At 36.6% G+C, this 26,248-nt stretch overlaps 1 protein-coding gene across 4 annotated transcripts in view; it reads right to left on the reverse strand.

The window, feature by feature from the left end:
• The window catches only part of LOC5579882 (hemicentin-1), a 609,400-nt gene extending 583,884 nt beyond the window's left edge, over nucleotides 1-25,516 (reverse strand). For all 4 annotated transcript variants that reach the window (XM_021855614.1, XM_021855615.1, XM_021855616.1 and 1 more), the window contains exon 1: nucleotides 24,208-25,516. The gene's annotated coding sequence lies outside the window, so the exon portion shown is untranslated. The remainder of the gene's footprint in view (nucleotides 1-24,207) is intronic.
• Between the last annotated feature and the right edge of the window lie 732 nt (nucleotides 25,517-26,248).

Genomic DNA, 26,248 nt, shown 5'->3' on the forward strand with positions numbered 1-26,248 from the left:
AGAGGAATCAATGTATCCTTCCAAATGGCAAAGAAAGGAGAGTGTCGCGTTTTGCATGAAACTATTAAAGATTGCGAGCTTCTTCTCAAACATCTAGAAGAAAAGATGCACATTTTTTTACTTATAGCGACAAAATTAACGTTTGTTTGATATCGTCTTGGAAGGTCTCTCAAGTGACTATAAGTCACCCGAAGAGCTCAAAAATGGAATAAATGATTCACTTGGATTTTCTCCAGTCCAAGTAATCATTATGAAAACGACAACCCAATCTGGCATTCTTCGTAGAGGGCTTTCTCAAATTATTCAGATCACTTTAACAAAAGTGATCTAAATTAGATTGAAGCTTTGGAATAAGCAAGACTTATGTTCGATTTTTGGGTGACATGGAAACAATTCCAGAAACCGCTAGTGAAATGCCAAACATTTGAGAGCATGTCCCTTGCCGAGCGCTTACGAACGGTGAATTCCAAACGATTGTTCTTGAATTGTTTCCGTTAAGACCATTTTGCACTTGATTTCACCTCGAATTTCTCGTGCTGAGTCTGAAGGAAGAACCACCTCCACCCTGGTCAGCTTCCAAGTTCCTCCAAATCCAACAGTGAAAGTTCCTAAGCAGTGCTGATTTCGAACCAAAGGTCATACCAGCAAAACTCTTTTTCGAAAACCCAATTGAGACTAGCTGTGCAGTCATCGTCGAATGTAGATGAACCTACCGTCGTTCAGTGTAGCAGCTTACTTAAAAACCAACAGCCAACCATTTTTATGTTATCGGTTGTTTTTTGTATTGTCGACGTGTATGGAAAGAAGCATTTTGCTAGAGCCCTTCTGGATAGACATAGTTCGCTTAGCTCAGCTCCTTAAACTGAAGCGAAAAAAGGTGAACGTGCTCGTTCATGGAGTCGATGAGAAACCAGATCATGCTATGGAGTCGGTTACAACTGATATTCTTTCGCGTAAAGGGAACTTCTCTAGAAATGTAGACTTCCTAGTTCTCAAGCGAATGATATCCAACCTCCCTACCGAAGACATTTCTGTAGACGATTGGAAAATTCCTAGTGACATTTCATCGGCAGATCCGAGTTTAAATCGTTGGGCAAAATCGATTTGGTAATTGAAACTCAACATTTCTTTGACTGTTTCCCAACTGCTGCCCGTATCAAGCTAACAGAAAGACTTCCGGACTTGATTGATAGCGTGTTCGGTTGGATAATCACTGGCGGTATTCACATATCTTCTTTTAATCAGGAATCCATTTGCAGTAAAACTGTCACCACTCCTCTTTCCACTTTGGATGAATCCATAGAGCGCTTCTGAGTGATTCCAAGCAACAGCACCAAAATTTGGTAAATTTTTTAATTCATTTTTTTCTATTGAGCTGAAACTTTGCACAGTTTTCCAGTTCCATCTAAATCGTCATTTTCCGATATCAAATCTTCAAGTTGAGTCACGACTAACTTTTCAAAAGGGTGTATGTGAAAATGGTTCAAAAATATTCAAAAAGCTGCACAGCAAAAACGGTTCGTTTGATTGTTAGACAACTAAAGAAACAAAGTAAGACAACAAAATAAAGATTCCAAAAAAAAATACACACAGTAAAAAAACAATTTTTTTTTGCGTTAAAAACATAATTTTTGACACAAGAACTCAAATATCTCAAAACCCTATCGGAATACCAACGTAATTTTTTGAGGGAAAACGGTCCATTATATTAGCTATCTACCATAAAAATTTGGTGATGGTGAACCAATAAACAAAAAAGTTATGACATTTCAAACATGTCACAATTTTCACATTTAGAAGAAAAAAAAATTTTTTTCTGTGTAAATTATTACGGGAACCGCAGTTTGTTGCTGATTTTATTGTTAAGGGCCTTGCGTGAATTAAACAAGTCGTTTTCATGTATTCATTAGTATTATGTATATTATATGTATAAAGATTATGTATGTGTATAAATATTATATGTATATGTATATATGTATAAATTAAATGAATTAACAGATTACACGAAAATATTTTTTTTTACCAGGATATATTTTTTTAGAGTATGATCGATGAGTTTCTAAATGTTATATATAAACTTTAAAAGTTTTGGATTTGGGTATGCGTTATGAGATCATGAAAACATTTTATTAATACTTATTTATATATTTTATTTATTGATTTGTTGAAACAGATGTCGCTGATGGTACCGTGGCAAGACTATCTGCACTTGGTACTTCTGGTAACTCCTCAGTTGTTGTCGGTGCATCTAGTAATTCCTCAGTTGTTGTTGTTTTCGAACTTCCTGCAACCTGATCCACCGATGATGTACAGATTGCCCGTTTGTCAACGTTTAAACGGCAGGACGTACAAATGCGTAAATTTGTATTCAATGTAGACATTGGAGCATAACCAGCCGCTTTCAGTTTATCTATGGTGCTTTCGGTGAGATTTCGTAGCTCTTTCGAACACTTTTTTTCTGCAAACAGGCAGGCCCTGTTGCTCGTTAGATTTTAATAAACAAAATCACTTTTAAGTTTTTACTGACTAGTTTGGTGTCGTTTGCTTGACTGAAGAAAAATTTTACAATTAAATCTTTTATAACCATAGTGGTAGTATATTTTTAGCTTTTTCGTGAGTATGTTCATGGTATGTACCTATCATGTTTTTGATGTTGTTGAAGTTACTCGCTTCCTCCCAAATATGATTAACAAAGACTATTCTCTACCAAGGCGGGTCTATACCCAGGTGTAATCAGATTTTAACTTTGTGGAGAAAACCAGCGCCGAGAAAACCGACCTGCTTTACGTATACTAGATCACCTGGGTATAGACCCGCCTTGTTCTCTACGAGGTAAACTTTTTGCAGGTAAACTAGTCGTATACCTGTATAGAAAACTTTTTTTGTAGCATTTGTATTCAATATTAGATTTCTTATAGGTTTCTTTTATCAAAAGGTTTCAACACTATTGAGAGAATTTTTCTTCAGTTACGTACAATAAAAAATATGACACTATCGAGACTTTAGATCACAACACTGGATCGCGTCTAACTTTCTAATAGATGCTATAATAGTTATGAATAATTAAATAAAATATCATGAAAACAACTTGTTAACCTCATGTGGTACCCTTAACAAAAAATTCAGCAACAAACTGCGGTCCTAAAAAAAATTAAGAATGAAAAAAAAATATTTCACTAAGTGTCAAATTTGTGAAATATTTGAAATGTCATAACTTTTTTGTTTATTGGCTTACCATCACCAAATTTTTATGGTAGATAGCTAATATAATGGACCGTTTTCCCTCAAAAAATTACGTTGGTATTCCGATAGGGTTTTGAGATATTTGAGTTTTTGTGTCAAAAATGATGTTTTTTAATGCAAGAAAAAAATTTTTTACTGTGTTCATTTATTAGGAATCTTTATTTAGTTGTCTAACTTTGTTTCTTTAGTTGTCTAACAATCGAACGAACCGTTTTTGCTGTGCAGCTTTTTGAATATTTTTGAACCATTTTCACATACACCCTTTTGAAAAGTTAGTCGTGACTCAACTTGAAGATTTGATATCGGAAAATGACGATTTAGATGGAACTGAAAAACTGTGCAAAGTTTCAGATATTTTTGAAATGGTCGATCAGAATCGACTTGCATGCCTCCGTGGAATCCCTCAACTGACAATGTTCTGGCCACAAGCATCTAATCTGATTTGTTTTTGTTGATTATCTCTGAAGCGTATTGTATTACATAGCTTCAAGGACAGATTAGGTTTATCTATCCTAGAAATGTTTCACTTATAGGTATGACTTTGGAAATTCAGACGTCTGTTATTCATAATCATTACGATGAAGAGCCTTGTTGGACTTCTTCTTATGCTGGTAAGACAAAATCAATTCGAAAGCCTTTCTCGTAACCACATTGAACTTCCCTCAGCTGCCAGCAATATCCTATTCTCAATTTTCCGGAACAGACTGCAATGGAAGATCGTTTCGATGCGTAGATCAGCACAGCTTTCAAGTATGCAGCGACCAGACGACGACGGGTGAAGGGCGATCGGAAACCATCGACGATCTCGTCTATCCGTGTCCTCCGGGTGCGTTCTGCAGTGGAACTGACGGGTGGAATGTGTGCGATTTTCCCACCCAACGGGGACAAAACGATTTCATCTGTTCGACCGAAGGACGATTCCCACATCCTTGGGACGCAAACCGATACTTCTGGTGCGTTTTGAACGAGAGGGGAGATTTCAACGGGTATTCGATGCACTGCTCCTTCGGATGGCTATTTGATGCGGCAAGAGGTCAATGTTTGGGTTACGTTTTCGACAAGATGGACTAAGAAAGGTTCCAAGAAAATGGTAAATCCGAAACATGAAAATCGTTTTAAGCTCTACGCTACTCTTGCCAATTTTTACTATTTTTCTTCACCTTTTTGTATTACCATAATGTGTGTATTAGATTTAATGTAGTGGATAACATATGTTAAATCTTTTCTTTCTGAAATTACTCATGATAATCAGCTTTTCAGCAAATTAGGGACTATCAATTTATCACGTAAGATAATTTTGACGGTTTTTAGACCCCATCCCCCATAGTATGTTTTTTGTAAGAAAGTTTAAAATATTTTGTATGGCGCGTGATAAACAAAAAGTTTACCGTTTTATATGAAAAATCGGAGCAGTTGTTACATTATTGTCCAACACTGTATATTTATCTCTTCAACCTAAAGAGTGAGCGATAAAACTCACCGCAACACATCAACGTCATAACCTTTTAAAGCACATAAACACCAAGACCACATCACGCCCTCGTACCGGTCGATCAAAAAACCATATCTAGCCATCGAAATCGCTTGTCTTCTAGGAGGATAACGCCGTCGTTCAACGACCCGACAACCTCCTGCGCTTATCATTTTGGTGTTTGCTTTGACAGTAAGCCATCCAAAGGACAAATCCAGCCCCAAAATCCCCCATCAAATTTTGCTCCTCCGAGTAGCACCCAGCATAAGACCCGGATCGGCCGTCAGCGAAAACAAATTGAATCAATGTCAAGCGTTTCCCAGAGTTTTGGCATCCAACAGTAGCAATAACAGCGTACGATGCTCCCTTCGCTTCGATTACTGCTGTTGCCGTTGTTGAGCGTGGCAGGTCGAGAAAATCAGCAAAATAAACCGTGTTACCCTGCCCCCTGTCTGTAAAAGAAGCATGCTCTTGTCCAAAAAAAAGCTTCCAGCTCGGCGGCAGTTGACCTTGTTAACGGCGACGACAAGACCGTGCTAAGCGTGATGACGCACTCAAGGTTGGGCTGGAGAAGCAAGAGATAACTCATGGGAAATGTGGGAGGACGTAAAATATCAACAGATTAGAGGACTCAATACAAAGCTCCCGCCTCTCCCTGGAGAGCACAAGGTTCCTAAAATTAATGTACGTACATACGATAAACGAAGGGTCTCATGGGCGTAGCTGGGATTTCTGTGAAATGAAGTAATCGACCTCAAAACATCGAATTTCACGCAATATACAGACTACAAAGAATATTCACCCTTGAGGATGGACCTGGTGTAGTGGTTAGGACACACGTCTCTCACGCCGAGAACCTGGGATCGAATTCCATCTACGAGATATTCACTTATGACAAAAAAGTTATAGTGACGACTCCTTCAGAAGGGAAATAAAGCCGTTGATCCCGAGATGAACTAGCCCAGGGTTAAAAATCTCGTTGACAGAGATTGAAAAAAAAGAATATTTACCATTTTTTCTTCACAGGCCGCAAAGAGTCACTTCGTAGTGGTTTGGTTAATAGGGTTAAGCGGGATAATTCGCCCCAACGGGATAAGTCGCCTCACTTCATATTCAAGGTATTGATGCTTCTGTTATACGTAAATATGATAACATATCTTAAATATCCGCGAACAAACGATGTTGTGCATATATGTTCTTTGAGAAGTATAAACAACCAAAAGAAATTTAAAAATATCAAAGATCAGGTTTTCAGCATAAAATTTTGTGTCCGATAAGCAAACCTAATTGTAAATGAAGCCCATTCTTTATTATTGTACTTTAAACAAAAAAAAAAATTACCGGAAGACGTCTGCTGATTGATTCTTTTAAGCTTAGCAGGTGGTGGAATTATATTTTGAACCATTTCTACGACGGGAGGGGACAAATTGCCCGGGTTGTTTTGAAACGTCAAGATGAAGACCGTTCACAAAAAAAAATGTACCCTTTTTTGAAGCTACATGACAAGAAAAAGTTGCAAGCAGAGCATGACCAAATAAATATAATAACACCTTGACATCAAAAGCTATAGAAATAATATATTTGCTACTGCGATAGAGCAGTTTTCCCTAAAGGGGAGGGGTCGTATTGAACCTTCTACTTTATTTTCGTGCAGGTCACTGGAAAGTCATTAATCGGAACAAAAAGTTTCCAAGGCCATTTTTTCACAAAACTGGTCACTATTTTCGACATTTTCGGTATTGATATATTCTACTGTTTAAGCATTATTTATCTCAAAATCGAAATATCATAAAACGGGAAAAATTCTAGCATCTGGATACATGAGTTGTAATTTCTTTGACCAAATTTCTGTAAATGTTAACGCCCTTCGCTTCGTACCATTACAGGCTTGACGTACTGGCACGAAGCGCGATCCGATCTCAACAGCTTGGGACTACGGTGAGAGCGGAGGAAGGGCAGCATGCGTTTCTGCAGGCATTCCTCTCAATAAATCTGCTCGTTTATGGAGCCGGTTGTTACGAACGGCTTTCTGAACCGTCCGCACTCGCAGATCGCCTGCCACAACAGCTACTTCTTTGTGAATTTGTCCATCTTTCTCTTCCGGAAATTTTCCGGAACCTCCATGCGGGACGTACCGACAAAAAACTCGGCCGAGGATTTGTTTGGTGTCCGCCTTGATGTATGTCTCGTCGTCCATAACGAGACAGCCTGGCTTGACGAACCACTCACGGTACTGCTTCCGCGCACGCAATTTGGTCGCCGTGTTTTGCTTGTCAGGTTGGTTTGGCGCTTTCCTGACCTTGAAAACACGTAGCCCAGCCCGCTTCATGATCTGCTGGACGAATCACTTCGTCGATTTGACCTTTAAAGCCACGTCTCGGGTGGAAAGGTTCGGGTTATTCTTAAAGTACTGCCTTATTTTCCACGCCTTCTCTGAGTATTCCATTTTCAGTTTTCAGCCGCTTTTAGAGCGCCGCTCGATGGTCTTCGTTTCTTAGAACATTTTCACAACGCTGGACACGGTGGAATGATGGATTCCAAGCCTTTTGCCGATCCATCTGAGCGACTGACCAAGATTAGCTATCACCGTGCCCAGGGTTTGCTGGCGTATGTTTTTTTTTTTGTTTTTTTGTATGCATCTTGAAAACTACTTGACAGATCGCGATTTTGCACACATAAATATTACACTCTGAACTAGTATTACCCCAAATTTCATTAATTTTTACCCACGCGATTAAAAGTTACACCCAAAACAAAGTGTTGCATATTTTTCAAGTTCAATATTCATTTAAGAAAACTGTTCACGGCTACAAAATAAACCTAATTCTAACCATATTTAAAATATGCCTGAGATTCTGTAAGAATCCCATATAGGGATATATTGAAACCTTGTCCAGGATTTTAAAGGAAATACGTCGTAAAAACTAAATCCTTGATAAACCGCATAGAATCTGATGAAATGCTTTAAACTATGCAAATTTCTTTTAGAGATACGAAACATAGATAATTGCTACAAAGCATCCTGCTTGATATTGTGAGAGAAGCTTTCGAAATTATGCAATAATCCAGTCCATGATATTTTGAAAAATCTACCCTAGGAAAAATGTTGCCATGTACTCTGTGACAATAATTTCCAGGATTTTGTAAGAATGATTTCCAGGATCTGATCATCAGGAACTGAATTTCAACAGTATAGAGTTTTGTGTAATTCATGAACCGAATTAAGTGAACATTCTGCTTAAGCTTTAAAGCAAATAAATGAGTGTTATGCCCTGATAATCATTTAAAAAATCAACTTTGAAATCTATAAGAAAACTGTCTTCAGAATAAACCTGTTCATAATCCTATTCCAATTAAGCTTAAGATTCCGTCGAAATCCCAACTTAATGTTATACTGCAACTTTCCCCTGGATTTTTGGATATTACGTCGTGATACTGATGAGTACTAGATAGAAGTGTATAGAATTCTGTCAATTATGTGAGTATCCTGTACAGGAAATCTATGCAAGTCGTGTTAAAAATTATTTGAGAAACTTGTCTAGGATTTAGTGGAAAGTCTGCCTTAATTAATAATACTGCCAAGTATTCTACGCTAATTAATTCCAGGATTAGGTTGAATTTATTGTAATAATGTCAGCATTTGTTCAAAGGAATTATTTTTAAAAATTATGCTACGGCAGTTAAATTGTTGGTATAATCTTAATAAAATTTATCTTATAAGCTAAAATCTTTATTCAAATAATAAACATATCAGATGCGGCATCCAAATTCATCATTTTTTATAAACTTTTAAGCATTTGCATTTAGACAAAACTTTGCCTATCTCAATCATTTTACCTATCACCTGTACAAGACGCTGATAAGTCTTCCGGTAGTCTTCTACGGGCATGAGACGTGCAAAATAAGGCGGTTCAAAATTTAAAAGTGATTTAAAATTCAATCTCCCGTATCGTCTTTATTATCCTTATCATAAAAATAGTGTTCTGTGAAATTTTCAGCTTTCTAGGTGGTGATTTAAAGGTGACCCAAAGACGATGTAGTTTTATATGAAAAAAACAGAAAAAATTACAGAACACTATTTTTATGGTGAGAAAGACACACAGCAAAAAAATAACGACCGACGTAATTTTTGGCGTAGTGAAATGGCCGATTTTAAGCACTATTTTGCGGGTTTTATTCATTGAAAATACGTAATTGTACTCCTTGTTTGGGACGGGACTGATGTGCAGCTAAAATGACGTGATATTAAAATTATTATTTTTCTGTATGAGGAAGATATTGGAGGTTGAATTTTGAATTGCCTTATTGTACACTCTTTAAAATAATGAAAATAACTCTGGATGGAATTCACGTTTTGACTGAATGACACATGATGTAAGTGATGGAACGACACAAAAACGTGTCCTTGAAGATGTATTGAACAAAACCATTTTATTTTACATGTTAACCCCCTAATACCCAAATTTTTATTTTCGATTTAAGTATTATTTTTCGTTATCTAAAATCGTTCTTCACACGTTTTGGGCATTTATTTATTTTTATTTGCAAATTTTTAAATTTTGGTTTTTGATTTTTATAATTTTTATTTTTGAACACCCCTAGCTTCTTTCATTTTTTCTTGAAGCCTTTTCTAGTTGTGGATTTTTGGCAATAATAAAAATTTAAATTGTTACGGTATTTTTAAAAATATTAAATTTTTATTTTTTTTTTTCGGAGCGTGTTTTGTTTTCCGTGTAACTAACGGAAAAACAGGTTTTAAATGATTTTAATACCATCAGGCTCTTCTTTTGTGATAGGTTAATCGTAGAAAAATATAAAAGGTACGATTTTTTATATTACACGTTAAATGAAGCCCAGGCATTTGTAGGTTATATAAGAATGCAATTTTTCAAACAATTTCTAAAAATACAAAAAATTTCAAAAGTCATAAAAAACTTTTCTTATATGCTTGTTATGAGTTAAGGTATAAGCCGAAAATAAAATCATTTTGATTTCCGAGCTACGAAAAAATACACAAAATTCCAAAGTGTACCCCGTCTAAAGGCGGGGTTGGGTATTAGAGGGTTAAAGGTCACGAAAACGTTGAAATTGTGATCGAAAATTACAGAATCAGACACTAAAGTATTCAAAATCTGACACAAATTTACGTCATTCTTTTAAATTGTGGTGCGGTTCTTGTAAAATTAAATCTATCTCGAATAATTTTATTTCAAAAATAAGCAATCTTCCATTTCTTTCAACATTTTTATTATTTTCACATTTTTTTCTTTTAATAGACACCGACACGTTAATGCTTCCAGTGGACGATTTGCCCCTTTGAAGGTAGCATCACACTAGACAACGGACTAGCATGCAACGCCCAGTCACACAGTCGAGAAACCTTCCTGGTGAAAAGTTGTTCGGACTGAAGCGGGAATCGAACCCACAACCCTTGACTCGATGCGGTTAAATGATTGGTAACACTCCTTTATAAATTGTAATCCAAAATCATTCTATTCTATGAAAGTTGATATGAAAGGTTTCTGCTAAAGCGCTCAAATACTTGATCCAAGTGCTTGTGAGTTGCGTTTGATTCCGACCGAAATTACTTCCTTTGACTGATACCTAACAGATAATTTACAATTATGTTAGAACAGATCAAACCCGTACGTGACAGCCGGGCTGATTGCAACATTTCTATTCAGGCTTACTAATGCATGGATTGCTCAGATGAAAAGATTTCATCTTGAACCAATAAAGTCAAAGATGCAGTTTAACAATCGATCAAAGATCTCTAAGATCTAAGATCTTAGATAATACCTTATTGTTCGATCCGTATCTTGCTCAAATGATCGAATGATGAGATAAAATGCAATGCCTGGTGAACAATGCTCGAAAAGGAACTGCGAACGTTTCAGAACGACGTGTGCTTAAAACAATCTTTGGTGGAGTATGTAGAAACGGCGTATAGAGGAGAACCTTGTGCAACTTTGGTGAACCCAGTGTTCAGAAAATCGCTAAAACTGGAAGCGTTAGATGGGCAGAGCATTTTGTGAGAACGCCGGATAACAAAGTCTTAAAAGTGCGTTTGAGTAAGATTTCTCCACGAAGAGTAGGGGAGCGATTTGTACGGTATACAGAAGCTCTACTTTTTTTTTTTTTAATATCTTTATTGGTATCATTCCAAACATTACATTCATTATTTCTTATATCTAGGTGTTCTGTGTTATTAGACAACACTATCATCCTAATTTGGTAAAACAAATCTAAGATTTTATTAACATTTTGTTAATAAAATATTACATTTCATTTGCCGTAGCAGTTCAGTTTTTTTACAGGTGAGTTGATTTCACCTGCTTATAAGAGAAAAAAAAACGCTTTGAATATACTTAACCTAACTTAACCTAAACATATAACGCATCAATCGTGGCAATAGAAGATTGTAACGATTTTTCCCTGAAATTATTTATTATTTTATTTGACATTTGTTCCAATGTTTCAACATTGGATATTCTATGCAACTCATTGGTACTATACCAGGGAGGAAGCCTCAGAATCATTTTCAAAATTTTATTTTGAATTCTCTACAGAGCTTTCTTCCTGGTATTACAACAGCTAGTCCATATTGATACAGCATACAACATGGCTGGCCTGAAAATTTGTTTGAATATCAAAAGCTTGTTCTTAAGACAAAGTTTTGATTTTCTATTAATAAGGGGATAGAGGCATTTTACATATTTGTTACGTTTGGCTTGAATGCCCTCAATGTGATTTTTGAAAGTTAAATTCTTATCTAGCATGAGCCCTAGATACTTAACTTCATCTGACCAATTTATTGGAATCCCTCTCATCGTGACGACATGTCTACTCGAAGGTTTCAAATAAAGAGCTTTTGGTTTATGTGGGAATATTATTAGTTGAGTTTTGGAAGCATTAGGAGAAATCTTCCATTTTTGCAAGTATGAATAGAAAATATCCAAACTTTTTTGCAATCGACTACAGATGACACGCAGGCTTCGTCCTTTGGCGGAGAGGCCTGTGTCATCCGCAAACAAAGATTTTTGACATCCCTGAGGTAACTCAGGTAAGTCAGATGTGAAAATATTGTATAATATTGGTCCCAAAAGAAGCTCTACTTTAATTATTTAAAGTATCTGCAATAATAAGTGTGAATTAAATAAGATTAACAACACTTGAATATAAATTTTCATTCAAGGATGCTGAATTTATATGAGAACGAGTTGGCGTCCAGAGAAATATTTTTGAAATTCAAATTTGCACGGGTTTTTGTAAAAATTAGTTAGCTGAGTTTTGAAGCAAAATTTAATGTTTATTTAACGTCTGAACATGTAGAAAAAAATAAATTCTCGTATGTATTCTTAACTATCTGATATAGAAGATGTATGTTTGAGTTTGTCTTTCAACTAGAAACTAAGTTGGTAAATTGAGGTTTAGACAGCTATTTGGAAATCTGGACCACTGTAGGGCGTAAAATGCCAGGTATTTTGATAAAGTGGAGTAAGATCTAAAAAGTGTGGGACGGTTAAGAAACTGGCGGCATGCAGCCATAGACCGAGTTTATTACCTTAACGTTATGGTGCGGGTCATGTGTTAAAGGAAGTGTCTGTAGGAAATATATCTAGAGGAATATGAAGGGGAATCCCAGAAGGATCTTTCCGTAATCAAAATTTCCTTGATTTTCTTGGGCGTATTGTATCAAAATACATGCCACACGAAATACGAATGCAAAAATGGGAACTTTGGCAAAGAAAGCTCTCAGTTAATAACTGTGGAAATGCTCTTAGAACACCATGCTGAGTAGGTTCGAAGGTTTTATCAACAGTCCGAAATGAATCTTGTGATTCTTGTGAGAAATCCTTCAAAAATATGTTCTTCTTCTTCTCCTACTTGACATTACGTACCCGCTGGACTACGTCCCAGTGGGTACGTAATAACAAGAAGAAGAGAAACAGATTTTCGAAAGAGTTATCACAAGATCTATTTTGGACATTCGAATTAATTCGGGTACACCCTTGATGTTGAACCTCTCCAAGAAATCTATCATGACACAATTAAACATGAGTATGTCCTCCTCCGGCTACACCCATGAACTATCATATTAGAGGAGACCGCACACGTGGTACGCGCAGGAATGGATAGACGTGGGCTGGCGAGACCCAACGAGGAAAATGTATTCTTCATTAATTATTCAAGTTATTTCCAGGATATCACGCCGTCTGGTTGACGGGCGGGTAGGTTAAATAGAAACGCGACTTTTGGGACGATAAGTCGGGCAATGAAACGATATCACGCTTTTAGCAGGGCCATGGCAAAGTGTTTGGGTAGGTACCGAAATGACGACTGACTGTGACGACCGGCACGCGTGCCATCCTGTGCCCGCCTTGTGGTGGCTATAGCCTCACCTTCCCATGGAATTTCCGTTTCCTGTCGGCGGTAAAGTCTTTGTCTCCATCGTCGTCTTCGTTGCTCAGTCGTTGTCGAAAATTGTTCCGGCAAGTTTAATAAGCCTCGGATTTGGCGGGTGGGTGGCGTCGAACGATGGTTTACTTTTACTTTTTATCTGCTTTCGTCCACAAGCTGGCTGAATTATTAATAATACAGTCTCGGGCGCTCTAATCTTTTTGCTGTTTGTTGGTGCTTCTGATTGTGGTTTCAGCTTTGGGCGATGGTGATGAATGCTAGCCAGGAGGTTCGGTCTGGTTTAATGAAGTAGGGAGGAAATGGTTGTTGGCGGAAAATGCTCTGAGTCGGTCAATTTGGTCGGAAAATTTATGGGTTTTCTCTGGTAGCGTACAGATATCGAAGGGTCGCGGGTCTGTTTTTGTTTCGTTGGATTAGACGTTGAAATGAAGTGTGCAGAAGAGATTGGCGAGTAGTTTTTTTGTTCAGAAACTGGCCAAAAAAAGCATACACAATTGGAATTACAGTGGGGATTCGCTCGTTGGGGGTCTGCTACATGGAATGACACGATGGTTGGATCAGTGCGCATCGTACCTTCGTGCTGTGCGTACACGAATTCTCTCTGCTTCTGTAAGTTTTTCTTTAAAACCTACCTAAAGCAATAAAACAGTACTTTTTAGTGCTAAATAATCAGCGCTTTTCAGTGCTAAAATTAAAAACGGTACTTTTCAGTGCTACTAAAACTATTTTTTCTACTATTGATCCCTTTACGATCCTTGTTTGGACCCGTGCCTTCGATTTTTCGTTAGATCCGTTGGCGAGAGCTAGCGGTGGTAATCCTTCTTGGACACCGTCTTAGGATAAAAAAAACCCTTAGGGGGTCTCGTTTTCTTTCGTTTATTCACTAAACATGGTTGCAACTACAAACAAAAGGAAGTGTGAATCTCTGAATTCACAACTTTCTTCCAAAAAGGTGGGATTTAAAACAGTCACCAAAAGCAACAAGAATGGAAGAATGGACGTTTCTCCGGAATGGAAACTTTCTTCCAAGGATGAAATGGATAATGTTTATAATTGCATCGAAATGAGCAATCAGTTCGATGCTTTTCCGAATACCAAATCGAAGCAGTCTCTAGCCCAGGCTCTTTGATTCAAGTGAGGAAGCAAAGAGTGCCGCCTATCGTGGTCAGTTGTTCCAAATTTGAGGGATTTAGGCAGGAGATCTTGAACTCCATTAGGGGAATCAAGGTTTCCTTCCAAATCGCAAAGAAAAGAGTCTGTCGCGTTTTGCCGGAAATTCTAAAAGATCGCGAACTTCTTCTCAAACATCTTGAAGAGAAAAAGCACAAATGTTTTAATTATGACGACAAAACTGAACGTTTATCCAAAGTCGCCTTGAAAGGTCTCTCAAGTGACAAGTGACGAAGAGATCAAAAATGGAAAAAAATATTTCCTTGGATTTTCCCCAGTCCAAGTAATCATTATAAAAAAGGTACAAAAAATTGTCACATGGATACTAAACGCATGATTTGCGGAGGTTCTTCTCACGGTAAGGACGTCTGTCCAGTGAAAGGAGATACGACCAAGTTTATATGCTCGAATTGTGGGGACAATCATAAGTCAAATTTTTGGGCTTGCCCTTCGCGTAAGAGAGTCGTCGAGGCTCGTGCCGGGCAGATGAACAGAAATATCCGTTACGATAACGATTGTTTCCGGAATTTCCCTGGTAGAGTATCGAACAATGCTCATGTTTCAGTTAACGATCGCTTGGTTAGGAATCATACCCATCAGGTAGATCGTAATCATGCTCATTCACAAACTAATTTTTATCCGTCGTGTATCCGTTCGAATCTTTTAATTTCGAATGTATCTACACACGGAAAATCCTTTGCCGATGTCGTAGCAGGTAATTTGAACTCCTCTTCTATTCATACTATGAGTACCCATTCTAAATGTTTCAAATCAAATGAAACAAACCTTACCGGCACAGGAAACATCTACTCCGCTTATTCGTCTACCGAAAATTCTAACGGAAAATCATCAAATGTACCCACTTTAAGTGATATGTCTGCCTCTGATTTCAATTTTCTAACTGAAAATTTCAATCTAATGATTAATACAATGTTCAAAGCCACCACTATGATTGAAGCAGTCCAAGTTGGTGTAAAATTTACAAATCAAATTGTTATTGGATTACGTTTTTTTCTGATGGATCCAAAAAATAATAATTTAAATATTTTAAATTGGAATGCTCGTTCCTTGAACGGTAAAGAGGACGAGCTGTTAAATTTTCTTACAGCTAATAACGTGCATATATATAGCAGTTATAACCGAAACATATTTGAAACCTGGATCCAAACTTGAAAAAGATCCTAACTTTTTTGTTCGTAATGATCAATTTGATGGAGCATGTGGGGGAGTTGCAAATTTCATTTTAAGGCGTATAAAACATCAACTGTTTTCGTCATTTGAAACTAAAGATTTTGAAACTTTAGGTGTTTCTGCTGAAACACAGCTTGATAACTATATTTTCATAGCTGCCTATTTGCCTTTTCAATGCTCCGGGCAGCAAGTCAATTTGCTCCAAACCGACATGTTTAAATTGACTCGCAATAAGTCGAAAATGTTTGCCATTGATGACTTTAATGCCAAACATCGGTCATGGAATAATTCTCAAAGTATTCCAACGGCAGAATTTTATTTGATGAGTGCTCTTCAGGATTTTTGTCAGTTCAATACCCTGATAGCCCTAAATGTTTTTCCCCTTCTAGGAACCCAACTACGTTTGATTTGGTCTTCACCGACTCTAGTCATCTTTGTAGCCAATTAGTTACTCATGCTGATTTGATTCTGATCATGTCCCTGTTACGTTTCATATATCCCATGAAGCGATTTCTATTTTAATCAAAATTGTCTCTAAAGTGTTATTTTGCTTGTTGTGATTTCAGTGATTCCTGATGCAAAGTACTACTGGCTCAAGAGACAAATTCAAGGATAGCACAGCTATTCAGCGGCTTCGTCTAACCTGTCTCGAGGAAAAACTTTTTCCTAGATAGATTCTATGATGGAGAATCAAATTCTTATCTTCTGGTTCCTATTGATTTAAGTTTTGTTTTTCTGTTTCCTGTTTGGGATATTTTCAATCTTTTCTTGATTCCCTTCTGGTTTTTTTCGGTCTGTTTTTTTTTTCAAACTATAAGTCTCTAAAGTTCTTATATTCAAGACACTAAAACAAAATTAGCCCTTCAGTGTGATCGATAGAGTCATGTTCAAAATAAATATTTAAATAATTAAGTTCTATTACTTGGTCTGCAAATATAAATTACATTCGAACCTAGTATTAAACTTCATTGAGGAAGCTTTCGTTACAGTTGGATAGTCCCGTAAGAAAATCGTTAGGAATTATAGCAAAATGATGGCACTCTTCTTGTTTATCCAAATCGTTTTTGTATCTTTCTTTATCTTCTTGTTTCTCGTGAAGTGAACAAAATCCTATTCAGAATGTTCCTAATTTTGTTTTCATTATTTTATTTCAGTTTATTTACACAATTTTCGCCTATATGTAATAGGCGAATCCTTCAAATTATCACGCGATGCATATACTATTACATTGATTCTAATTATTCGTAAAAGTTCAACTACAAATATGTTTGTCGCGATTTATGGGGCCCCTAAAATGTGGGGGCTCAGGGCCGCAATTGATTTAAAATACACTCCTAGAAGAATCTAAATTTACACAGGACTTAATCATAATTCAAATAATCGAGGACTTGAACATAAACATCACTGATATTTACGTTTTATTTGATGTACACAGAAATCAACATCTTTTTCCAAAAATGGATCATCTTATTAGTTTTGGGCACTTTGCTTAGTTCTTAATGTTAAAAGGCGTAAATTTCATGCTGTTTGTGTTATCGTTTGTGCATAAAAAACCGTAAGTGTTGCATAATGGACAGGGTAAAATTCGTGTAAAGTTTGCCTCCCAGTACAAAAGCAGCCGTCTCAATATCAGCCTGTGTGAGGGAGGCTGTTTGGTGTTTTCGCATGTAGGGTAAATCGGTGTAAAGCGCCCCAACCGGGCAATACGCCCCACTTAATTTTCAAGGGATTGAGGCTTCTTTAACACGTGAATACGATTACATATCTTAAATATACGCGAAAAATGATGTTGCGCATATTAAATTTTTGAGAAGTATAAACAACCAATAGAAATACCAATTCTATCGAAAATCAGCTCTTTGGCGAACAATTTTGGGTCCGATAGACAAGTCTCATTGTAAATGAAGCCCATACTTTACTATTGTACTTATTACAAAAACTTTTGCCGGAAGACAACAGTCGTCTTGGATCCTCTTAATATTAGCAAGTGGAAGAATTCTCCTCGGAACCATTTCTACGACGCTGCAAAACTTTTTCTACGGAAGGGGTTTATTGCCCGGTTTATTTTGAAACGTCAAGATTTGGACAGTTTACAGAAAACATCTTGTACTCTTTTTAGAAGCTACCTGCCAAGAGAAAGTTGCATGCAGAGCATGACCAACTAAGTTAATAACACTTTGACACCAAAAACTATGGAAGTAATGCACTTGCCTCTGCGATACAGCAATTTTTCCTTAGAGGGGGCGTATTATACCTGTTTACCCTAATAATATGCATTCTGAACAAAGAAGAATTCATCAAAGCTCTATCATAATGGAATTAGTGAATTGAAAATTGTAATCCTCTATTTTGCTCAGTGGTAAAAAGTGTAATCAACGTTAAAAGTTTTGATGTGAATATTGTGAAACAGTGTTATCCGCTTTCGGAAATTCAGCGATTTTGCTAGATAAATTTCCGAATTCATTGAATTGAGTATGTGTTGTGATGAAATATAGGTTAACTTCAAATTTCACCGATTGGATTATAGTGAAAGTTATGACACTGATCCCTCCCGTTTCTTCCAAATCTTTTATCAGCGACTTCTCTAGGATCGCGAAAAAAGTCACTAATTATAGTATACATACATACATACATTGTTTACTTATAAACTTTATATCTACTTATAAATACTCTCCGTTTTTCGCCGCATAAAAATGCAAAAAGTTGTCAATACTCAGCAACAAACATTTCACAAAGTAGCTTCCACAACTTGCAAATATCTTTGTCACCTTCAACAAGGCGGCGTCCACAAATTACGTAACGCTCGAAGGGCGGGTATGCTCAAACGTTACGACTCATACAAAAATTTTTAAATTTCCATACAAAAAGCGTTACGGAGGGGAGGAGGGCGTCGAAAATTTTCAATTTTAGCGTTACTGTAGTGAAACAACGTCTTCAGCTTTCAGTGGTTTATTACAGAATGAACATCCCTAACTGTCAATCTTCTATTTTACCCTAAGTCTGCCTACTATGATCTTACTATATCTCGGGCATCCTGACACTATCGATGTCCTCATCGATATCACTGTTGTCAGATATGTAATCACTCATCCATTTCCTCATATTTTGAGGAGAGCAAACCGAATTGAATGGGATATTTGCAATTTGAAATCCATCTAAATCAGTTACAACGTACCTATCGTTCGGCAAAACTTTATGAATTTTATACGGACCTTTATATTTAGGAGCTAATTTATGTGTTTCGCCAGTTTTCAGAACTATGAAATCACCCTCTGCATATACTGTGCTCTTTTTTCGTTTCTTATCTGCATTTCTTTTGTTACAAAGTTGACTTCTAATATTATGTCTTTGAGCATTTTCTCGGATATCTGTCAAACTCGTTAAACTAGTTGACATCTGCCTATTTGCAATAAAATTCGAAATATTATGACTTTCACAGTCCAAATTATTCTGTTGCACACCAAATAATAACACGCTAGGATAATTACCTATTGACCTATTAAAAGTATTATTAAATATAAATTCCAATTTTGATAACAATTCATTCCACGGTTTAGCTGTTTCATTGCACATTTTTGCAAGCATAGGAGTTAAAGTTTTATTTACACGCTCAACTTGACCGTTAGCTTCAGGAGTATACGCAGCAGTTTTAATGTGTTCGATTTGATTGATGGTAGTAAAATCTTTGAATTTTTGTGAAGTAAAACAAGTACCTCTATCTGTGATAATTCTGTTAGGTTTACTGTAAAAGTTCATGTAATTTGTCAAATGGCGAATAGTTTCATCTGAGCTTGTTGATTTTGATGGAAAAAATTTCGTAAACTTTGTGAACCCATCTATAATTACCAAAATATATTTTGCTCTATTTGAAGAAGATAATTGTATTGGTCCATAATAGTCTAAATGAACAGTTTTGAACGGTTTATTTCCTTTATCAATAATATTGACAAACCCTTCTTTTCTCCCAGCAGGGCTGTAAAAAATACATGTCAGACAATTGTTTATATAATTTTTCACCATTTTTTTCATTCTACTAAACCAAAATTGCTGTCTTATTTCATATAAAGTTTTCTCTATTCCAATGTGTCCACAATTGTCGTGACATAGTTTAATGACAGTATCAATCATTAATTTTGGAACAACTAATAAACGTTTCTGACCTTCTTTTCTAAAAAGAACTCCATTGATTAGCTCAAAATCTGGAAATGTAGATCGCTCAAGTAATTCTTTAATATTCAACAGTTTAACATCTTGTTCTTGCGCCACAATAATATTTTGTTCAATATCACAATCATTTAAAATATTTACAGTTTTATTTACATAGTTTTCTTTGCATAATTTGCATAATATTTCGAGTTCAAAGCTGTGCAATTTTGACTCAAATTCGTCTGTTTTTCTACTAAAATAACTAACAGGATGAAAGTTGTTGTCCTTTTGTTTTTGAAGCAAAATAGCTCCAAACCCAAAAGAGCTTGCATCACAATGAAGTTGTGTTTCAGCCTGTGGATCGAAAGTAGCAAGTATCGGTGACGAAATCAATTTATTTTTCAATGAGTTAAAAGCATCTAATTGTTCTTTACCAAAATCGAATGTTGCATCTTTTTTCAAAAGAATATACAAAGGTCTCGCGATGGTTGCAAAATTTTGTACAAACTTCCTGAAATAGCTTGTAAGACCTAAAAACCTTTGAACGTCTTTATTATTTTTTGGAACTGGGAAATTAGATATACTATCAACATGGGACTTATTCAATTCCTTTCCAAATTTATTAATTGTGTATCCCAAATAATCAATTTCTTCGAAAAGAAATTGACATTTACTCAAATTTATTTCTAATAAATTATCATTTAATATTTGAAAAACTTTTCGTAAAGTATCTATGTGTTCATCAAAACTTGTACTTGCAATAAGAATATCGTCAATATAAACTATAATTTTACCATCATCAATCAATTCTTTGAATATTTTGTTTATAAATCTTTGGAAAACTGCAGGGGCGTTACACAATCCGAAAGGAACACGCAAATATTCATATTGTCCATTTGGCGTTACAAAAGAAGTGTACTTAGTTGACTCTGTTGCTATTCTAATCTGATGAAAACCAGATTTTCGATCAATAATCGAAAATATTTCCTTATTTTTCAGTGTATCAATTAAATCGTCAATAACAGGTAAAGGGTAGTTATCTCTAACGGTGTTTTCATTTAGTTTCCTATAATCTACACATAATCTAAAATCATTACCTTTTTTAGGAATTATTACTATTGGACTAGCATAGGGTGAATTACTTTCTTTAATGATTCCATCTTTCAAAAGCTCTTTTATTTTTACCTCAACTTTGTTTTTCTGGTCAAAAGATAATCTTCTTGGTTTAAAATGAAAATATTCCTCCTTTTTCAATGCAATAGTCATTTCATATTCTGTTACTGGTTTGGATGGTTTGTTGTTAAAATAATATTTAGTTTTAAAACATTCTAAAAATTTTGCCTTTCTATCATCTGATATTTCTCCAATATTCGACGATAGTGTTTGGTACGTATCAGAATCAATATTAAATATTTTTTGTTGTTTTACCTTTGTGTTAGATGGATCTTCAATCTGTAAATATCCTTTCCCGACTTCAAAAATCTGAATACCATTATCGATGACCGTTCGAATATCTGGACGCATGATTACATCTCTTCCAATTATGGCATCGTAGAGTCCCATGTGCTTGTCAGCAATAACGTGAAATTCAATCCTGAAATTAATACTTTGAATAATAACTTCGCTTTGAAAAACTCCTAAAATCTTAAGTCTGTTTCCACTAATACTCCGATACATTTGTTTTTCATTAAATTTAGATATTTCTGATTTCTTAACTAAACCTCGTCGTATTAGTGAAATCGGACTTCCTGTATCGTATAAAGCTCTAAAAATGTTATTTATATTAATAAGCTGAAATTCTATCTGTCCGTTACGTCCATCTCCTGAAGTTACTAAGTCGTTCTTTACTGCAGCCGCAATGTTTCTTGATATTGATTGACAGCAAGCGTTCGTCTCACACCGATATGGTCCAACAACATTTCGTTTCTTCCAGCAATAGGCAGCAATATGTCCGAATTGGTTACAGCAATAGCATTTCACAGGCCTCCTTGAAACCGTCTCCAATCTTGAGTCATTTCCTATCATACGAAAAGCTTGAACAATCTCTTCAACCGTTTTGAAATTCATCATTCGTGCTTGATTTTTCAGTACTGGATTCAATATTCCTTCAACAATGTATTCGACTATTTCAGATTCTTGCATCTTCAATTTTTGGGCGATAACTTTTTTGTCTTGACAGTATTCCATAAACGTTTCAAATTTTCCGCTCCATGTCTTCTTTTCCAACAGTCTTCGAATCTCAATTGTGTTCACAGGATTATCGTAAAACTCCCTCAAGCTTCGTATGATTTCGTAGTAATTTTTCAGCATAAAATCCGCCTGCGAGTGCAACCAGAGTTTAGCCTTCCCTTTCAAATTTTGAATAACGACAAGCTTCATGATGAACTCATTCACACCCAACGCACGTTTCGTATTTTCTACAACGGATATGAAATGGCTTACATCTTCTCCAGTGTCTCCAGAAAACGATGGCAACATTGAGGAGATTTCTTCTGGTTTGAAATGGCCAAAAACTTTCACTGGAACAACTCGATCAACTTCACAGACGTAGTTACAACCTCCGTTATCCGCGCAATTCGACGCTAATCCGGTTGATGGTTGAACAGCGGCAGCAGCAGCATTCATTGCGCTTGAAACGACGATACCTGCAGCAAGTGATCCACCTACGTGAAGTGAATTTCCCGACATCTTATTTCTCTCAGCTACAGTTGAGACTCCAGTTTCCGCAGTGTTTTCTCCAATCGAAGCAAAACTTCCTGATTCCATGAAATTTTTTCGACTCCGTTCCTGCATGGCTTATCCCACTTCTGAATTGTAGTGAAACAACGTCTTCAGCTTTCAGTGGTTTATTACAGAATGAACATCCCTAACTGTCAATCTTCTATTTTACCCTAAGTCTGCCTACTATGATCTTACTACAGTTACGTAATAAATGGATGCCGCCCAATCATAATTAGATTCTATCACATCATTTGTGGAATGATTATGAACTATGCCTCAGAATACAGTCATCAATATGGGATTGGCAAATCCTGAGCTAATACGATCCTTGGTCAATTCAACGACGAAATGACGCTAAGCCTTTTTAATTCTATTCCATCTGTTGCGATTGCGGGAGGTGCATCTGACATCGACTCTTTCAGCAGAAATTAAGACCAGAATATTTGTCTTCAGTCAGCTACAAAGCTATATAAAACATTTATTATAAAATATATCTATTTACATTAAGTTTTACTCACAAATTCGGTGACAAACTGCAGCAAAGCAATTGATTCCTTTTAGCAAGCACCTCCATCTTCGCACAGCAATTTACTTCTAATTATTATCTATGTTGTGTATTTGTTCCTGATGGATGCTAACTGTCAATATGCGTATTGCGATAAATGCTATAATTTAAAATGCGCTATTGTGCGCAACACCAATCTATCCTCCAACAGATATTTTTTATCAGCAGTAATTCGTATTTGCAGTCAAGCTAGGCTACAGAAACAGTACATCAAGTGCTAAGGTGTTATTGTAAAATTGAACCGCCAAATCATTCCTTTTCTCTATGTTATGGTCACTGGATTCATTTGTTTAGTTTTTGTTATCAATAGTGAGGTTACACAGCGTAACAAAAATGGCATTTTTGCGTGTCTCAAGAACCAAATTATGTGTCTCTAGTAGATTTGGGGTTGGTGAATCTGATGCCGTTCTCAGAAATCTTCCGGCTCGTCACAATTTTTAGCTACAGGTCACCAAAGTTGTATAAAACACTGGTTTTGTTGATGTTTACATAAAAATTATAGTATGTATTATCCAACTTTTTTGTAATCTCATCCACCAAACATGCATAATAGGACTTGAACTTTTATTTTAGATATAATTTGGTGGGAATTGAACGATTAAATTTAGAATAAATCGATTTTTTCAACATGCTAGCTGTCTCCATACAAAATTCCTCGTTTTTCTTACATGGCAAAATACAATACTTTTCTAAACCATCAAAAAATAACTTTGAGATGCCGAAAATATTGAGAACTCTTATGATAAGTGTTGTTTAATGCATGAAGTTTCAATTCTGTGGCAAATTAAGCAAATAAATTGCCATACAAGCTGGCAAACTTGCATGCAAGTTGGCTGATATAGTAAAATTTTGCATTTTCAACAGGCAATATCTCAAAAACTAGACGTGTTATGATATTTTTGAAAACGGCAATGGATTCAGCAATGCATTATTAAGTAAATAGCGGTATTTTCATGCTTGAGACAAAAACGTGTTCCGCAGTGTTATTGATTGAAAAAAGCAAATTTTAATGCGTAAACAAAATAAAATCAAATAATTTACGCCGAAACAATGCAAAAATAACCATCCATACTTGACGGCTTTATTTGTGGCGCATCATTCCACCTGAAGTCAAATTCCACGTGCCAGGTTTCGCCCATTCGTCGTCATGCCCCCTAATCCATTGAAAGAAAACGCCCTCGATTTTTTCCCAAGAACTCCTCCAATCTTCCGAGGTCAGGCTTCGCACTCGAAGACGGTTCACTGAAAATAAGTGTGTTTGTTGCCAATCTCTTCTTACCTTTCCACTTGAACTGGCAAAGCTGATTCCCGGAAAATCTGCTACTCCACACGGCCGTTAGACTGTCTTTCCGTTCTGTCGTTGTTTTCTCTCGGTTTGGTTGGTTTGCCCCGAGAAAAAACTAAAAATCCTCACGGAAATTCTTCTTTCACTTTGAATCACCGAGGAGATGATAGAAGCCGTTTGAAACTTGGTTTTCTTTTTTCTTTTCGATTACGATTTGAGTCGGCTTTTTTCGGTAAGTTTATTTCCTGCTTTAAATAAATATTGCACAATTCAGGGCTGAGGGTTGTCAAAGCACAAGCTTATGGCTCTTGAAACTATTAAAAGAGGATTGAGTAAACTGTAAACATTAATAAATTCTGATAGCAGCACACTCGAAACGGTCAAAAGCTCCTTTTTCTCGGCTCAGAGGATTACCACACAAGATTTTCCTGTAGGGGATAGAAATTGAGCCTTCTTTTCTCCGGAGGTGGTTGATTTCAATGGACCACCGACACCGACGTATAACATACCCCGAACAACAGGGTAAGTGAAAGCACTTTTCCTAATCACTTAATCCTTATTGTAATATTATTTTCCGTTTCTCTCTCGCTCTTTTCCAAGGTGGGGTTGGTTGGACCGGAGGTTTTCCACAATTTTCGCCTCCTGATAAGACTTCCGTTTGGTTGAATGTAAATTGGTTTGATTATGTATTTACGTAACCTATTTGTGTTTCACTGGCTTTCGGCAAATTCATAAGTCTTTTGTTTCAAGCTTCGCCTGCTCTTTGCTTCTCGAATAAACACTCATCGCTTACACTTTCTCGTTGTTGGCGCTTTCCACAACAAGCCACAACCACGAAAGACCGAAGCTTTTCCACTTGAGCTCACCTTCTATCAAAATAAATTTTCATTCGCGAGAGAACGACCCCCCTTTCCGTAGGCCTTTCCCATAGCCGCAGGTCGGAAAAAACGTAAGATTCACACACTTCAGTTCGCCCGAGCGAACACAACCTTCTTTTCGTTCCGCAACTCTTCGGGCAGTCAAGGAGGCCCTCTTTAATTTTCAATTACTTTTTTACACCTCGCATAGAAGAAACTCTCTCGGGACAGGTTCACAAGCCGCAGCCCCCTTTTCGCTTTACACTTGTGTCGTCCACCTCGCGGAACAGGTCGCGGATTGAACCATAAGAAAAATCCACCACTCACAGTTTCATCCAGATCTTATTAATCCTCACGGTGGAAAGCAAACGCGATTTCACATCCGCCCAAAATTCGCATCCACGCTGACGGGAGTTCGAACACAAACTGACAGCTGTGGCAGCCACCAGGATTGGGGACCGTGACCGATAGACTACGACCACGACGACGAGCAAGAAACCCTTTCGGGCTTGGTTCGGAAGAATTTTCCGATGGCTTCGCAGATCCTCGCAGCTCTCACGGGTGACCGAATTTTCCGGAGAATGAGCGACGTTGGAGAGAGCGGTCTCGAGAGATGGGAGGGAGAGAAAGACAGAAAAAGACTCGCTCTGTTGTTGTTGTGGTTTTCTTAGATGGGTGGTGGTCAAGAAACGTGGAATTTTCAGTTGACGGTGTTTTGAAATTGGGAAGTGTTGCAAGATAAGATCAATATAATCATTATTCCTGTTTCAGCACGATTTTTTGATACGGTCTCGAATGAACTGAGGAATCCTCGCTCAGACCGACCCACTATTTATACTAAGTTTTGATGTTTCAAAATAGGGTGTACCAGTTATGGACATAATGGTTCCCTATTTCGCCATACGTGATAATTTGATTGTTTTCAAATTTTTAATCATTCTTTGTGTCTTAGTAGTTCGATATCACATGAATCTTGATGTTAAAACATTAAAAAATATAAAAAATGCGAATGTTTTTGAGAAAGCACATATGGCCAAATAGGGAACCACTATAGCCATAACTGGTACACTTTCCCTAATCAAAATTATGCTCGTTAGAAAGCTTTTGTCGTGTAAATGAAAAAACTGCACTCGATTGGTAAAATTGATGGACCCTTCGATAAACATCATTAAAACCGT

Source organism: Aedes aegypti, chromosome 3 (genome assembly GCF_002204515.2).
Source record: "Aedes aegypti strain LVP_AGWG chromosome 3, AaegL5.0 Primary Assembly, whole genome shotgun sequence".
In the NCBI taxonomy this organism is placed as follows: Eukaryota; Metazoa; Arthropoda; class Insecta; order Diptera; family Culicidae; genus Aedes; species Aedes aegypti.